The sequence below is a fragment of the Onychostoma macrolepis genome, chromosome 01 (genome assembly GCF_012432095.1).
Source record: "Onychostoma macrolepis isolate SWU-2019 chromosome 01, ASM1243209v1, whole genome shotgun sequence".
Taxonomy (NCBI): Eukaryota; Metazoa; Chordata; class Actinopteri; order Cypriniformes; family Cyprinidae; genus Onychostoma; species Onychostoma macrolepis.
The window spans coordinates 43,646,773-43,665,323 of NC_081155.1; the positions used below are offsets into that span (position 1 = coordinate 43,646,773).

An 18,551-nucleotide genomic window follows, 5' to 3' on the forward strand; every position below is an offset into this window, starting at 1 on the left:
ACAGCGGGTTATTTGTTTTTATGCACTGGCAATCTAACATGGAGTAATGATGACAACATGCGTGATATATATTATTGTGTTTTGGCATATGCCCTAAAACTGTATGGTTGCACTATACTATATTTATATCATATCTATATATTTTTTAAACATTGGTATTTATATGGTACCGTACAGTGAGTAGGGATGGGTAATTTGACCCAAATAATGCTATTATTAATGATTATATATATTTTTTATTATAATATTTTAATTATATTAGTTATAAAATAATTTATATGAACAAATTTTTACATAAATATTTATGCCTATTTTTGGAGAATCTTGTGAATCAAATTCTTAAAATGAATAATGAATAACTATGATGTACTTTAAAAATGTTTAATAAATTATGGCATTTATATAGTACTGTACAGAAGGTAGGGGTTGGTGATTGACAAATTATTATATATTATATTATATTATATTATATTATATTATATTATAATTATTTTATATTATATATCTATAATTTATTTTGTTGCCTGAAGAATGGATTTGTTAAAGTGGGGATGGCTGTTTTGAAAAACAATCTATATAAAATATATTAAATTGCATTATATATTATATTATTTTAATTATTATATTTTAAAATATTTCTTATCATAATTTAAATTATTTAATATATATTTTGATGGAGAAATATTTATTATATGTAATATAATAAGAAATATTTAAATGATTATATTATCAAGTTTTTAATTATATTAAAATATTTCTTTATAATATTCATTTTATATTTTGTTGCAGAAATATGTTTAATCAGAATCTGGTGAATTAAATGCTTAATAATTATAATTTTTAAAATATATATTTCATAGGATTTACATGGTTCTGTACAGTACAGCAAGTAGGCGTGTGTGATATATATAATATTTATGCCTATGTTGGGTAATCTGGTGAACTGAATACTGAGTATGCATATTATTATTATTATGTATTTTTTTTATTTTTTTTGCGTATACCATGGTGTTTATATGGTAAATAGTGGTGGGTGATATATTATATTATATTATGTTATGTTATGTTATATTGTTATTTTATGCTATATTATATTATTTTTATATTACATTGCAGAAATAATATTTATTGTTTTTGCAGAATCTGGTGAATTTTAATATTTGAAATCAAGGTGCTACATCTTTTTGATATTGATGGGTGTAAACCAAGTGATTCGATTGGACCGTCTACATACTGTCGTATTGCTGAGAGCACGCCATGTAATGTCCAAAAATCATGGCATTTCCAGGGTACTGCAGTGATTTGATGTACACACAAACACCTCCAGCTGTAGATCACACACATCCACGCGAGGAGATTTATGGATCTGACCGTGCTTTGATTAGAATGAGCAATGTGCTTCATATGGGGGAAATTTTCAACTTCATTTTTCAAACATGTTTTGACAATAGTTCCACAGTACGCTTATTTTTTGTAGCAATCCCAATGTAAGCAGAAGTTGTCAGAAACGAAGCTGTCGCACGAGGCCCTTCTCGCTTATCGAATTTCACAGCAGCATCACCGCACAATCACGCCATTGATAGCTGTGAATTCCTCCCATCAGATGTCAAACCAAACAAGTATGAGACTAATTTACTCGTTTAATTCTTTTACTCCCTTTGTTCATTAAAACATGTTCTGCTTGGTTTCCAAACAGAGCTTGAGATCTGTAGGAAAGAAGCACCACAGACTGTTTTAGGAGGAAATTCAGGAGAAACATCTGAGACAAAGTTGATACTTAAAGGGATAGTTCACGGAAAAATGAAAATGCTCCCTCAGGCCATTTAAGATATCGGTGACTTTCCTCTTGAGTAAAACAGTAAAGAAGATTTTTAGCTAAAAACATGGTCCTTGGTGATTTCATAAAATGAAAGTCAATGGCTGCCGTCTCTATGAGAGTCAAAAAAGCATATACAGGGAACACAAAATTAATACTCGTGGCTCCTGATGATATATTGAGGTCTTATGAAGTGAAACGATCGATCTGTGCAAGAAACTGAACATTATTTACAACTTTATAAGCCTCAGGCAAATGGGGAAGTACGATTCTTTCCCGTGAACTGGTTCTTTTGAACAGTTCATTTCTGTGAACCGGTTCAATTTACTAGTTAGTTTACATGATCATGCAATGATGTAACATACTGTATATGCAAATATATTATTAAAGCACCCAATAGTGATGTGAAACACAGATGTTTTACATGTCTAAAGCATATAAAGTGAATAAACTAGTCTTTAACAGCTCACCTTTTTACATAAACTATGAGAAGCCATAAAAACATTCAATCTATCCAGTTCAGTGACTGTTGAATGACTTAATTTATCACAGGATCAGATATGCCAGCATTTGACTTTTGCCCCATATGACTTTTATATATCTTTTATGTTTATATCATCTGATGTAGTCTAGTTAATAAACTGAAAAAAATTATTAATTTAATTTACTATTTTTTTTTTAAGGTAAGTGGTTGCAATCAATTTATTTTAGCTACATTTAAATAAACAAATTTAGTTGACTAACTTGCAACTAAATTTGTTTATTTAAATGTAGCTAAAATAAATTGTTTGCAACCACTTACCTTAAAAAAAAAAAAGTAGCATTTTTTTTCAGTGTATCACAAAGAGTACAGTTTTTTCTCCAAATATCAGCACGATTGCAAATGTGATATTTATTTTATAAAACAGTCCAATGAACAAGAAGTTAATATTATTTGGCTTACATTTTTGCTCTGTTTCTTCAGCTAAAACGGTATCAAACAAAGCCACAGCAGAACACTTTTGCGCCTCTGAGCAACACACGGCGGTGTTTCGTTATTGAATCAATCAGCTGTTTGAACTAATCGGTTGAATGAATGACTCAATGACTCACTCATGCAGTGATTTGCTGCTACCTACTGGTGGTATATTTTCCCTTTTTCCCCAAATTTTCAAATATCTCAATTGAAAGTGAGTTTGAAAAGGGAGTTTTGAATGATTAACTTTAACCGTTTGAATGAGTAAGCCTTGAACCGTTTCAGATGGTTCAGTGCGATTTGGTGAATTGATTCAACTAGATCACCAAAAAGAACCAGTTCAAAACAATGATTTGTTTGTGAACCAGACATCACTCTGAACCGTTTGCTCTGGATCGAGGCTCTGAATCACAGGTAATAAAGTTGTAGATAATGTTCAGTTTCTTGCACAGACCGATCGTTTCTCTTCATAAGACCTCAATATATCACCAGGAGCCATGAGGATTCATTTTGTGTTCCCTGTTATGGCTGTGACGGTGGCAGATTTTTACCACTGCAGTAAAAATCTGCCACCGCAGCTCAAACATCTATTAACAGACGTGCGTGTTTATTTTAGCACTTCAGTCAGTGAACACGGCAACACGCAGCCTGCAAAACACTAGGCTATCAAAGAAGTAATAGTTAAATAAGAAAGTAGCCTAAATAATTAGTAACAACTTCAATCACATGCTGGAAAATCTGTGTTGGCCTGATAACAATTAGAACGTAAACACTAATGCTTAAGCCTACCTTGGCTTTTGTATAATGTTAGATTTAAAATTCTTTGACAGAAAAACAAACATGTTGATATTGTCCAGTTTAAGGGAGGACTTCATGCGTTACGATGTCTCCAGCCGCACTGAACACGCGTTCAGATGGTGTGCTTGTTGCACAAATGCATTTTAAGCAACCGTGGCCAGGTATCTCGCCTCATTATTCCACCACCAAGCAAGCGGGTCTTCGCTGGCCTCCTCTCGCAAATAGCAACTGGAAACGGCTCTTGAGATACGAAGTGCTCGCCCATTTAACACTTAATGCGCCGTACCGCAACAGCTCAAGTCTGTCTACACTGAACGTGACAAAGCGACCATTAAAAATCATTTCAACTTTGGTGTCAGCACGTCATAAATAAAACAAGGCAGTTTACTGTCGGGATTTGTCATGCCGCACCGCATCCAGTGTAGACAGCGTCACTGATTATAATGTATTGTGTTCTGTTGTATTTTGCCGTGCTGCGCTACGTATGGCGTTTGAGGTAATTTGTGAATTAACAGTATAAATAAAACAATTTACAGCTAAATGGTATATGCTATAAATACCGAATTCTATTTCAACTGTTACTATTATTGCACTATTATTATTGTTACTTTATCTCGGGTGGCCTAAGAGTGAGTAAATTAACATCAAATTTCATTTTTGGCTGAACTGTCCCTTTAAATGAAATACACTCTTAATGGAAATACTCCAGTCTCACAGAAAGAGCAAGCTCTGAGCGATCAAATGCTGGTTAGGTGTGTGTGGGTGCGTTGTTGATGGCTCGGTGCCCAGTTTTGCTGGTGGGCGAGAGCAGCAGTGAGTTTGTGACCTTATAACACGGCACTCACTGGCCGCTAATTGGTGCCACAGCGCTGATCTGTTATGATGGGAGAAAATCAATAGCGACAATGATTTGATGCCTTGGTGTGTGGGCGGACTTGACTTAGGGGAGCTTCTTTCTCACTCAGAATGACTTTTTGGTGTCTGTGACGAATCTTAGAGATCCTGTTTGGATTCTGCCTTTGAAGGAAAGAAGCATTTCACCCAAAAATGAAAACTGTCATCATTTGCTTCATCTCATGTCATTCAAAACCCTTATGAAACATCTTGCACGCTTTATTTCAAGTCTTTGTGTGAGAAAAGTACTTCCAAGGAGAGTAAATGATGACAGAATTTTTATTTTTGTGCAATTATTCTTTTAAAAGCTCTTGTGTTTCTGTTTTTAGAACTTTTACGACATTCTGTCTTGAAATACTGGCCTTTAAACTACAAAGAGTCGGTAGAGTCATGTAGACAAAATATTTAATAAAATCCACTTGTTTGTAAATATTGCTTATGTCATTACTCCTCATATATAAATAACTGCATTATGCAAATATGCATACAATTGACTCATTTGGGGATGTGGTAATGTGCAAGATAACAAATCAAGTGATTTTCTGATGTGTAGAGAAGTCTGGGGGATTTATTATTTCACATGTTTTGTGATCCGGAGAGTGAAAATGGTGCATCTGATCAGTAAAGTAAGTATTTGAGGAATCATTAATTTCTGGAGCGTAAAGTTATGAGTTATGCACCACCGTTTAATACTTAGGCTTAGGGGTTTGCTCAGATGCTCCTCTGAAAACACAACTAAACATCAATATTCATTAGATATGCAAGCACATGCAACTCCCCCTGGTGGACAAATGTTTAGTGCCAATATTTTAATATTTGAAAATATAGATTGAAATATAGTACAATAATTTAAATATAAAACATTTTAAATATATTTTAAAAATGATTTTTAAATAAATAAATATTTTTATTTTTCCGTTTTGCTATTTTTAATGTTTTGCGATTCATTGAGTATTTTTTCAAATAAACATTTTGGTAAACTAAACTCTGTAACACTAACATGTGATCCTACCTGCGATTGAATAATTTGCTTTGCCGTTTTATTTCAATTTCCGATCTATAATGAATTTATATTAGGATTTTATAAAAATAAATAAATAAATATTTACGTCAGAAATAAGTAATGATTGATGTATAATGATGTATTTTTTAGTTGTTTAGTTTTTAGGTGTCATTATCAAACAGGTTAGTATTTGTGAATTTTAGTTTAATTCAGAATGTTTTATTTTATTGTTTTCTGTTTATGCTTTGCTTATATATATATATATATATATATATATAAGCCACAACCTATGTGTTAATAACATTAACCCCCCACCCCCACCCCGCCGCTTCTTTCTTCTTTTTCTATTTTAGCTTATATTTATTTATTTTCATATTGGACCATTATGGTGACCTAAACTCTTTAACACTGACATGTGATCCTACCTGGGCTTAAATCATTTGCTTTGCCCACAGGTTCACTTATTGCAATTCATGCCTCATATAAATCAGACACTGATGTAACACGGCTTATGAAAGCGCCTGTCCCAGACGTAACCCCGGCCCCTATAAAAGCGCCAACATGTACGCCATCCGCTGCACTTAATAGGGGTGAAAGGTACCAGCATTTCATCATCAGACGCATGTGAGTTTTTCACTGCAGTCCAAATAAAACCCATGCCACCTTTCTGTTATCCCGTTCTTTTTTTTCACTTCAGTTAGGATGGCGTATTTGCAGCCGTGTTTGCAGAGGTTGTGAAGGAAACTCCGTGCCAAAAGCTTCTCTGCAGTCGAACCCTTGTGAGAGAAGCAAACAGAAGCGCTGCCAGCGAACAAGTGTTGGTCCAACTCAAACAAACGTAGCAGGCGAGCCGTACAAAGCTGCTTCTTTCTTCACGCTAGAGCTCTGGTTTCAGGTCAGGCGATTACAGAAGCACCTTTAGTGACGCCTCGTTAATCAGAGCATCGTCAGGCTCACTCGTGTTTGCCATATAAGCTTGGCTCTGCCAGAACCAGTTGACGAGTTGACAATATTTCAGATATTTAAATTTAAATAAGTTTAAGTTTTCTTTTTAAAATTTTGATAGTTCATTTTAAATTCATTTTCATTTACATTTTTCTTACACATTTTATTACAAAAATGTACAATTATTATTTTCTTTTATATGTAATTTATTAGTGATGAATTGTGAATGTTTTGGGCTGTCTAATTTGAGCCATTAACATTTTAACTTCTCCTCTATAATGAATATATGTTAGGAAATTTTTCAAAATCAAAAGGTGAAACTATTTACATCAGAAAGATTATTAATTTTAAAATAGTTTATTTATTTTTTAGTTTTTCAGATATCATTTCCAAACAGGTTAGTATTTGTGAATTTTTTTTCCACAAATACTATTTTTTATGTTTTTTTTTTTATTATTTGAATATGAAACTGTTTTTATTGAATTTATGTTTTTCTTAAATTTAAATTTAAATTTCGTCTTTAACAGGATGTAGGAAATATGAAAATTGGGGGAACACCAGATACGCTCATCAATATTAATTAGGTCATGTAACCCTTTTCCAGTAGTTAACCCTAAATACTCAGTACATTTTAATTTTGTAAAATAAATAAAATGTATTTATTTTACACATGGTTGCGTGTAGCATAGCAATTTCATATCACGGCGTCATCTCCCACCAACAGAACTCAAGACCACCTCAGAAACCTATAGTCCTGCAAGCCGTGCTGCGCCATGCTTCATAGCTGAATTAAATAATATGCTGTCATGGCTAAGTGGATTACTTAGCATTATTGAAAATGAGTAATGCTGCAATTATGGGTCGAGGGATGAGAATGGGGTCTGGGAAAGCCTTTTAGCAGCCGAGCAGATTCATACGAGAGGGAGGAGCCGCACCAAATAGGATGAAATGCATTCCTGATTGTGCCACGATGGACAAAGATGTCAGGCGAAACAGCTGCGAGAACAATGCGTCTCGGATAGGGTTGTACGTCACTGCGGCTAATTGAATGTTGCAGGACGTGGATGCGTATGTGAAAGTGGTTGACTCGAGTTATTTATATTAAGAGTTGTAAAACAAGTTGTCGTTAAGAGAAAAGCTGCAACAAGGCCCGTCTGTCTGTTATGTTTACTTAATTCGACATAAAAGTCAACAAATCAGAATTAACCATCTTTACTTTCCTAATGCACATTCCTTGTCATATTGTGAACAATTTGTTGTGCACAATTAGTCTAAAGGAAAACAACTTTTAAACCATTTAATTGTGATAATTATAGTTGTTTTTCATATTTTTAATTTACTTATTTTTACTTAATAATTTTTTAAGTTAATAAATTTAATAAGTTTAATACGTTTATTTAAAAACGTCCTTGTTACATAGTTTTTAACTCTAATAATAATAATAGTAATGCTATTTGTATAGCACCTTTCATACAAGAAATGGAGCTCAATGTGTTGTAAAATAACATACATTACAATAAGCAAGATATGATAACAATATGAAGTTCTTCATATGAGAACAAGTAAAAATAACACAAGATTAAATATAAAACCCAGTTTATAAAAAAATAGTACACATTCAGTGCATAACAAAAAAAAAATAATCAAGCAAGCAAATAAATGTATAAATAAATAAAAAGCCATTTTTAATTATTTTGACTGATTTTACAAATGCAACTTAATTGGCTCTTAAAATTAACATTTTAAGATCCAATTAATCCTAATGCATAAAATCAAGTCTCCTAAGTCTCCTCCTGTATTGTTCACATGTAAATGCATCAGATTGCATACAGTAAAATAAGTTGTGAATGCTGTTTTGTTGATTAAACACGTTGTAAAACAAGTTGTCGAGCAAAGAAAAACCAATAACCTCGCTTGTCTTGTAACGTTTCTTTCCTTTGACGTTAAAACCACAGGCCTGATCTTCAATAGCCAACTGTTCTATTAAGAGCTCACATGTTGTTTGCAAATAAAAAATCAAGTTTCCACCTGGTTTTGCGGTATTTACGAAATCTCTTTATGTCCTTTGAAGGTCCTCGTCACAGTAGCATTAACCTGCCGGGTCGCGAGGCCTTACAAACATCACGTCAGCTGTCTGTAGGAGAGCTCGGAGTAAAGATATTTGGTGTCTTTGCTGTGGTTGTGCCCTTTATCTGATGAACAATGCATCAGGGCAGCTCATGCAGTATTCATGCGCCAGTCTGAGCATTGATGCATTGTTCTTCCACTAAAGGCCACCTGTAAAGATCAGTCCCGTTTGGGATGTGCACTCTGCATTAGAAGATCAAAACAGCACTTGACAAAATCTATCTCTTGCATTAAGAGGCAGAAGTACAAGAACCCAGACAGTTTCATGATGAGCAGATGACTAATTTGTAAGAATAGTACAAACCATGGTCCCACTTTATATTAGGTGGCCTTAACCTCTGTGTACTTGCATTTAAATTAATCATTTGGTACAATGCACTTATTGTGTACATACATGTTTTTACATTGTACTTATATTTTAAAAAATACCTACAGTATATGTAATTACTTCTGTAAGTAATTTATAATTACATTTATAATTATACTATTGACCCATCCCTTACACCTTAAGCCACCCTTAAACCTACCCATACCACCAAACCTGTCCCTAACCTCACCCATATCACACCTCAATAGCAGCAAAAGTGTTTTGCAATAAAGTATGAACACAATAAGTACATAGTACTTATTTTTTGATGTAAGTACATAGTACCGTATTGACCCGGATATAAGACGACCCTAATTATAAGACGACCCCCTTTTCCCAGATGTACCTTTGGGAAAAAGGCTTTTTGAAAACCAAATCTTTTTTTTTTTTTCTTAATTAATTAATTTATTTTCTGTAAAACACATTTTTTCTTAAATTATTTTCATATTGCAAATTTTTCATATTTGATTTTTTCTTTTGAAAGTATGGTAAATACTGGTAAAATGTACCAACAATGACATTGAAAAATATACACCGTTTGATATACCATAAAAATAGGTAGCCCATCTGAATTATATAATATTTAGGCTATCCATCTCATAGTAGCCTACCAAAATTTTAATAACAGTAGAAGTGAAATCTTATTGTAGTCTTCAAATCTGGGTACTGTCTTCTGTTTTAAAATGACTTACAGAGGAAGTTTGTTCCCATCAGGCTAACATGACAGTCACGACTCATGCTGCTGTAAGCTTTTCTTTTTCTTTTGTTTTCACTCGCGATCATTACAACACACATTAGGCTACATTACATATTTCATGGCACACTCATTTTATGCATTTTTGGCGTCACCTATTGTTGTGGGTGTATTATTGACATGTCAAAGTCTAGACCCTGAATATAAGACAACCGCATTTTTTTCAGATGTATTTCCAAGAAAAAAACATTGTCTTATATTAGGGTCAATACGGTAGTTAAGGCCACCTAATATAAAGTGTGAGCCAAAACATAATTAATGCAAGCAGGTTAACTATGCTAAGCTTGATTTCACGCATAATTTTTAATTTGAATTTAAATTTTTTTATTTAAAGGAATAGTTAATTTAGAGAAATGTAGCATTGTATCACTTGCTCACCACTGGATCCTCTGCAGTGAATGGGTGCCGTCAGAATGAGAGTACAAACAGCTGATAAAAGCATCACAATAATCCACACCACTCCAGTCCATCAGTTAATGCCTTGTGAAGCTAAAAGCTGCATATTTGTAAGAAACAAATCTGTTTTTAACTTCAAATCATCTCTTCCAGCTAAAATATGAGTCCATAATCCATAATGACACTTCCTCCAGAGAAAAAGTTCATCCCCTATTGTCTCTCACATCAAAATCCGTTGACGTGTTTGTTTAGAAATGTTTTGGTCTGTTTTTATGGTGTTTGATGTGTGCATATGTCTCTCCCGATTCAGATTAAACTACTTTTTGATTGGAGGAAGCAAAATTATGGACGGAGGACTCTTATTTTAAGCAATTAACGGTTTGAAGTTAAAAAAAGCACCTTAATGATGGATTTGTTTTTTAGAAACACACAGTTTTTGGCTTCACAAGACGTTAACTGATGGACTGGAGTGGTGTGGATTATTGTGATGTTTTTATCAGCTATTTGGACTCTCATTCTGACGGCACCCATTCACTGCAGATGCTACGTTTCTCCAAATCTGATGAAGAAACAAACTTATCTAGATCTTGGATGGCCTGAAGGTGAGTAAATATTAAGCAAATTTTCATTTTTGGTAGAACTATTTTTTAAGTAGTTAGGTATGTCAGCAGTTTCTAACTGTAACTGACTTGCTTAGACTATATTCACAAAATAGCATGTCCTCTCATTTATTTCTTGATTTGAGATTAATTTTTCCCAGCTCAAAACACAAACGTTATTTCCTCCTCCCCTTGTTTGCTAACTTTCAGTAATGGCACAGCACGCGTGGTGAAGTGAAACTCACACACAGTCATGTCGTTCTTCTCAATCTTGTCCCAATTTGTGGTTGGAAATATGTATAAATGCGGATGCTTGTCAGAAAACATCAAGGGGTTTTTAATGACCCTTGAAACCTCAGTGAATGAGTGTGTTGTATAAAGCCCATTAGAGCTTGAATTGTGTGAATCATATAATAAGACTGTCAGTGAGAGTCTGAAAAACTGGGATGATTGAAGTTCTGCCAATAAAAAAATGATTGTTGCTGAGTAACATTCTGTCTGGAATAATATTAATATAATAAAATATAGTAATCTATCATTTGATTTTACATATATACAGTGTGTATATATATATGGGTAGTTGACAAATACAAATTGGACTGTGTCCTGTGGTGTGACATAGCAAAAATGTAGGGAAAAAAAACTTAACATACAAATAACATGAGAAAAATGTATCTTCATTCTTCAATTCTATTTTAAAGTATATTAAAATAGGAAACCAATATTAGAATTTGCAATAAGATTTCACAATATTACTGTTTTTTTCCCTGTATTTTTGATCGAATAAATACAGCCTTAATGAGCAGAAGAGACTCCAAACTTTTGACTGATATATATATATATATATATATATATATCATACAAACGCCCATGCTATTGTCAGCTTTAGTACACTAGCACATAAATGGCCTTGGAGCTAGAATATATGGAATAAATGTTATAAAACTTACATTTTTATTTCATTGGGTCTTTAAATAAATCCCCAGATTCTTATTTAATAGTTAAAAGTTGGCAAACTTTAATTTCACAGTTGGGCTCATCAGTGATGCCAACTCTTAATGTGGTCCTGATTTATATCGAACCACGCAGAAAGAATAAGAATGCTGTTTAGTAAATAGTTGTGGTGTTTTGTACGGCTCCCAGCGGATAGCTAATGAAAAATAGCCCTGTGATATTCACGCTCGAGATGCTTCCTGCTGAAGTTGCTGAAACTCAGCGTAGCATAGCCGTCCTTCAGTCTTCCTCATGGGCTTTTCTTGTCTAGCGTCCCGCTATGAAGCATTCATATGGTTCCAATCTGAGGTGACACGAATCTCCTCTCCCTTCTGCCTTTCCTGTCCTCCTCTTGCTCCGAATGAAGGAAATGCCAGGGCTTTACCCATCATGAATCGCAGGTGTGCTCTCCACGCTTTCTTCGTCTCAGTTCTGATGAGACAGCACTTTTGTCACGATTTGGTTTGATCTCTCCCGTAACTCTTTGGGGGTTTCCCTGAGGCGTCCCCTCGTAGAGCCATCAGCAGAAAATGTTGGAGCCATCGGCCAGGCTTCAGGGCAAACGTTCAAGGTCTCTCAGTCTCAGTTATCCTGCTGTCATGCTAATAGTTTGCCTCGGGAAAGCGAACGTGTAAGATGAAGGCAAAGGAATGGATGGAGTCACTGGTGTTAATTAAGAAGATATCCTGTTATGCTTATCCTGTTATCTAATATTATATAAGAAAAAAGATACCTTTTTTCGACATGTTCCAAGTTTCCTGTGGTAATAGAAAACCTAAAGATAATGGGGTTTTTAAACCTCCAAAAGTCAACAAAATTAAAAAAATAGAATTTAAATGTAATTTAATTAAAGTTATGTTTATTTCTCAAATATTCACTCATATATAAATTGCTGTGTTACTGTTATTTATTTATAAATGTCAACAATACGTACTCTAGTTATAGATCTTAAAAAAAAAAATAGATATTATAGATCTAATTTTTTTTTTTATAATTTATAAAAACCTGTAAATATAACCTGAAACTAAAAAAAAAACCCTAAAATAAATCTTAATTTTATTTTACAGTAGTTGAAATCTTCCTTTTGCAAATAGTACCCCCATTATAGATCTTATAAAAAAAATATTTAGATATAGAATCAATTTGTTTCTATATAAAATAATAAAATAAAACTTTCTTTCTTTCTTAGTATGTGAAACATCTACATAAGGGGAACCTACATGTGACTGGAAATGTCTAAAATGACCTGAAAACTCACAGAAACTCATTGGCCAAAGAGTGTGGGAAACCATGGCACCTTTTTAAGGGTGGTCGCTTGAGGTTTTGACTCTGGATTAACCACGAGTGCAATGAATTTCTTGGAACTAGCCTCTCAGCGTGTCCTGCGAGTTTGCTTCTCCATGACTACAGCGCGTAACGAGCCACTAAATGAGACAAATAGCCACGGAGCATATAATGGGTTCTACTCTAGTCACCTCCAGTCAGTGAACTCACTAATCTTCCCGTTTAGCTCCTAAAGACGTCAATCTTTATACACACACATGCTCAGACACACTGTCTTTCTGCGGTCTAGTAAGGAGGATTCATTAACGCTCGGTGGTAAACAATCTCCGGTGACCTCCCTCAGCCGGCCAGCTCTTAATCAGCTGTGTCTAATCCCTGTGAACCCTCAGTAGTCGGCCAAGACCAAACGTATCGAATGCGTCTAATCCTCTCACACAAATCACTGCCCGACACCCGCACATTTCTGCTCTTTTTGTCTTTGCCACCACGAGGAGACTAGTTTGGAGTAGTACATTCTTGAATTAAAGGTTTATTTATTGTCATCAGTGGTTCCATGAACAAACCATGTTTGGTTCCCAGATTGCTATTTTTCCCTTGGTGTGAGGAACGCTTGTATTAATCTAAATAGCATTTCTTCACCGTGAAGAACCTTTAGTGTAACGGAAAGATTGACTCTTAAAATAAAAGTTAATTGTTGGTATTGATGGTTTTAAGGCAAAACCACTTTTTGGGACCTTTATTTTGAAGAGTGGAGGTTCTTAAGGATAGAGATGCAGTTGTTGCATGTAAAGAATAATATGACATTAATGTTCTTTAAAGAAACAAAAAACACCCTCTCTCTCTCAGATCTGTCTTTCTCTGCCTCATCACACACTTACACCACAACCCATGATAGGCACATGATGCGCTCGGCTCTCAGACAGACATGTTTCCCTGTACGGTGGTTTTAGGGCAACCTCTCGCCCTTCTGCTTGATTCGGACCCAGTCGCCCTTACCCGTCCTATCCCGACACATCTCCGTAGCAAATCTAAACTGCAGTCAGACACTTAGCTAAAAAGAATCATGCCATGGATAACATGCCAGCAGTGTAATGTGTGCAAATCTACAATCAGGGTCCAACAGTAACACTTCTCAAGTGCCAAAGAGAAAAGTTGGATTCGTTGAGTTACTGGCGGGGTGTAAAGAAAGAATGATGGTCTGAATCTCTCTCTATCTATCTATCTATCTATCTATCTATCTATCTATCTATCTATCTATCTATCTATCTATCTATCTATCTATCTATCTATCTATCTATCTATCTATCTATCTAATCATCTTGTTTATCTGTCAAAATTTTATAATTTTTTTAAATGTATTATTATTTATTAATTTAACATAATATAACATTCTTTATACGTTTTTGTCAAATTATCATAATACTGTAAATCATATATAGCATAAATATAAAATAAATTAAATACAATTCTGAATAAATATTTGTATTTTTATGTAAGCTATATTTAAACTTTTTTTTATATATAAATGAAAATACAAATTTGTTCAATTTAAAAAAAAAAATAGTTGCATGCTGTATAAAAATGTTATATATGCCATATAAATGTTTACGCATTTAAAAAAAAAAAATATCTTGGCTCTCAGACAGACAGACACAGACAACAAAACATTTGAAAAATGCACCCACTAATAATGCTCTTCCGTTTAATTGTTAATACAGTATTAATACAATACACTTTGTTCCATAGTAGTCTTATAAAGGGGGTGGGGGACTTACAAAGAGGTTTTGGTATAATGAGGGGGAAACCTTGGGAGAAACTGAGACTCATTTTACAGTATTTCCACTTAGATGAATTGTTCAGGCATTAACAAGGAGACACAGGAGGTTGTTCGGTGCCGGCTGAGGTTCTCTTGTCCTTCAGGTATTTCTCAGGGCTCATAAAAAGCACAGCGAGGATATTGCTAACTCTGCAAGTCATACTTCATTCACAGACAAAAAGACTTCAGCAGGAAATTGGACGTCCTGCCGCGCTGATACTGTAACCTGCATCGGGTTATTTCTGCTTATCTGGCCCTTCTTTAGTCTTCCTCTCAGTCTGTCTTCCTCATCCTTCACGGAGAAGGCCTGCATTGTAGAAATATCATCCCAGTTGGTCCTCAGATTGTAAAATGTGTTTATTATACTTTATTGGATGACATCAGATCTGAAGGATTTAATCCAAAAATATTGTTGGCCTCAATCATACTAGTTTGAAATCTCTTTTGGCGATATTTAAATATATAAACTGCCATTCAAAAGTTTGGGGTTGGTAAGATTTGTTTGTCCTCTGCTCATTAAGGCTGCATTTATTTGATGAAAAATACAATAAAAACAGTTATATGGTAAAATATTATTACAATTTAAAATAGCTGGTTTCTATGTGCTAGGGCTGGGCGGTATATCGAGTTTGTACGATATATCAATATATTCTTTATAAGCGATACGATATGAGGCAATACCGTTCATATCGATATACAGTAGTTTGAAAAGGAGCGCATCTGAAAATGCAGCGGAGGACACAGACTGAGCTACTGCGGAGAAAGTGCATAATACAACTGGTTCTAAACGCATGACAAATTTTATATGAAGGGCTTTAAATTAATAGGCTTTAAACTAATAGGCTTCTATATCTTACGAGTTTTTAGTTTGTTTAAAACGGCTCTGACAGAAAGGCTGCGTGTGCCGCTGACAGAGACTCGCGCTGTTTAACGTGTTTGAGTTGTGCTGTTTTCCTAAATGCATAACTTACATGTCACTGGTGTATTCTCCATCTTTAAATGTTAGAAAGCCATGGAAATATTTCCATTTTGCTGTCAGAAGTGCGTGAGCCTTCTGCTTTGAGATTCTCCGCTAAACTTCAGACTTCATTGAACGAGCGCCGCCGCGCGCATGCGCGCCAAACAGACGCTCAGTGTATTAGGAGCACAATCATTCTGACTAAAATATGCATTTTGCTGAAATATTTGTAGTTGGACAATAAATGTGTCATATGTAGAATTTTAAACCTACAAGTGAGAGTGTATTTGTATGATAGCACTAGCTAAAGTGACTGTAATGGGGTAATCAAAACAGCCTATTTAGTCTGTGCTTTTTTTATTATTTTCATTTTTAACGTTTGCTTTAAAAGTATCTTTTTTGTTTTTAGATTGCAATGTTACAATGTTAGAATGTCATTTTAACTATTTTTTTAAACATAATATATGGTTACATTCACTTTGTTTATTTATTTGCTTATTTCTTTTAATCCAAATACAAAAGCGTAGAAAATACAGAGATGTATACCGTATACCGCAAATCAGCCAAAAAATACAGAGATATGAATTTTTGCTCATATCGCCCAGCCCTACTATGTACATATATTATAAAATGTAATTCATTCCTCTGATGCTATGCTGATTTTCAGCATCATTACTCCAGTCTTCAGTGTCACATGATCCTTCAGAAATCATTCTAATATGCTGATCTGCTGCTCAAGAAACATTTCTTCTTATCAATATTGAAAACTGTTTATATTATATATATATATATATATATATATATATATAGATAGATTTTGATAGAACTGCATTTATTTTAAATAATTACTTTTGTAATAATATAAAAGTCCTGATAAATTGAATACATGCCTTGCTGAATAAAATTATTAATTTGTTTAAAAAGATCTTACTGACCTTAAACCTATGAACAGTAGTTTTTATTACTTCATAATTTCACCAAAAATAAATAAATAAATTACTAGAATAAAATAGTTTTTTAAGAGAATGTCTTAAAATCCCTGGAGTTTTTATTTTTTATTTTTATAGAAGTTCTTTTACAGTACTTAGTTTTTCAGATATTTTTTTATTATTATTATTTTTGACTATCATTTATAAGACTTTGCATTAAAATGTGTTAATGTGTATATATTCACAAAATATATTTCTTATGATGTACAATCTTTTTTTTTTTTTCCCAAGAAACCGCAAACAGAATTAAAACCAACGGAAGAAAGGCCATTAAAACTAGAATAACCATGAGTCATTTCCAGCATAATGAGTTATTGTTGTTTATACATCACATATGAATTAACACTGAGTGTTTCGAGAATGTGCACAAAGATGATTTTGGGCATCATAAACAGAGATAATAGGGAATAATAAAAAAGACAGATGATCTTTCAATGCACTCTTTGAACGCAGAGATGTGGAGAGTGCTTCAAGGCATAATTGCACCCTTGTATCTTCAAGTTCTCTGCGTCTTGTTATCCACTTTTTTTATTTCTCTCTCTCTCTCTCTCTCTCTCTCTCTCTCTCTCTGGACTGAGGAAGCTCTTTAGATCTTGTTGCACACAGATAAAAAAGCATTTCATATTGGGTTCGCCTGCAGGGAGAGCCATTCTCTCCTCCGCTGCTTTCAAAGGGCCTGGGACTCGTTTCTGTGGTGTGGGCTTTTACACGCTCAAAGCACTAACTAGAGAGAATATTGCAAGAATGCCACTAGATTTATGACATTTTTATGCAAATGTCAAAGGTAGACTATACTGTTCAAAAGTTTGGGACTTTTTACTGTTTTTGAAAGTCTCTTCTGCTCACCAAGGCTGCATTTATTTGATCAAAAATACAGTAAAAACTGTACAAATGTGAAATATTATTGCAAAATAACTGTTTTCTATTTGAATATTGTAAATTTATTGCTGTGATCAAAGCTGAATTTTCAGCCTTCAGAAATCATTCTAATATGCTGATTTTCTGCTCAAGAAACATTTCTGATTATTATGAGTGTTGAAAACAGTTGTGCAGCTGCTTTTTTTGAAACAATGATTAATTTTATTTCAGTATTATTTGATGAATAGAATGTTGAAAGGAACATTCTGTAACATTAGAACTGTCTTTACTATGACCTTCTGACCAACACTTTTAAACTGTAGTGTATTAAAATGTGACAGTTTATGTTTTATTAATTTCTAGGCACATCTATATCAAACCAAACAAGACTCTATTTCTAAAACAAATCTTTATGAAGGATTTTCATAGGTAAAGAGTCAACAATAAAATCTACATAATATTTTGTTAAAAAAGTAGCAGATAAAAATGATGAAAACACAGATTGTTCTCTAAATAAAATGTAAATTATATTATATTATATTATATTATATTATATTATATTATATTATATTATATTATATTATATTATATTATATATTACGGATGTCATTTATTTTTGTAATTTTTTTGTACTGTTTTGGAAATGTTCCACTCCTTTGCATCCCTATTAATAATATGATATATGATATGATATAATATGTGACCCTGGACCACAAAAGCAGTCTTAAGTCGCTGGGGTATATTTGTAGCAATAGCCAAAAATACATTGTATGGGTCAAAATTGTCGATTTTTCTTTTTTGCCAAAAATCATTAGGATATTAAGTAAAGATCATGCTCCACGGATATATTTTGTAAATTTCTTACCGTAAATGTATCACAACTTCATTTTTGATTAGTAATATGCATTGCTAAGAACTTAATTTGAACAACTTTAAAGACGATTTTCTCAATATTTAGATTTTTTTGCACCCTCAGATTCCAGATTTTCAAATAGTTGT

General features: G+C 33.6%; 1 protein-coding gene across 3 annotated transcripts in view; it reads left to right on the top strand.

Annotated features, from left to right (window-relative positions):
- Positions 1–18,551, top strand: part of gpc5a (glypican 5a) — a 236,929-nt gene that overhangs the window by 50,344 nt on the left and 168,034 nt on the right. The gene's annotated exons all lie outside the window — the stretch shown is intronic.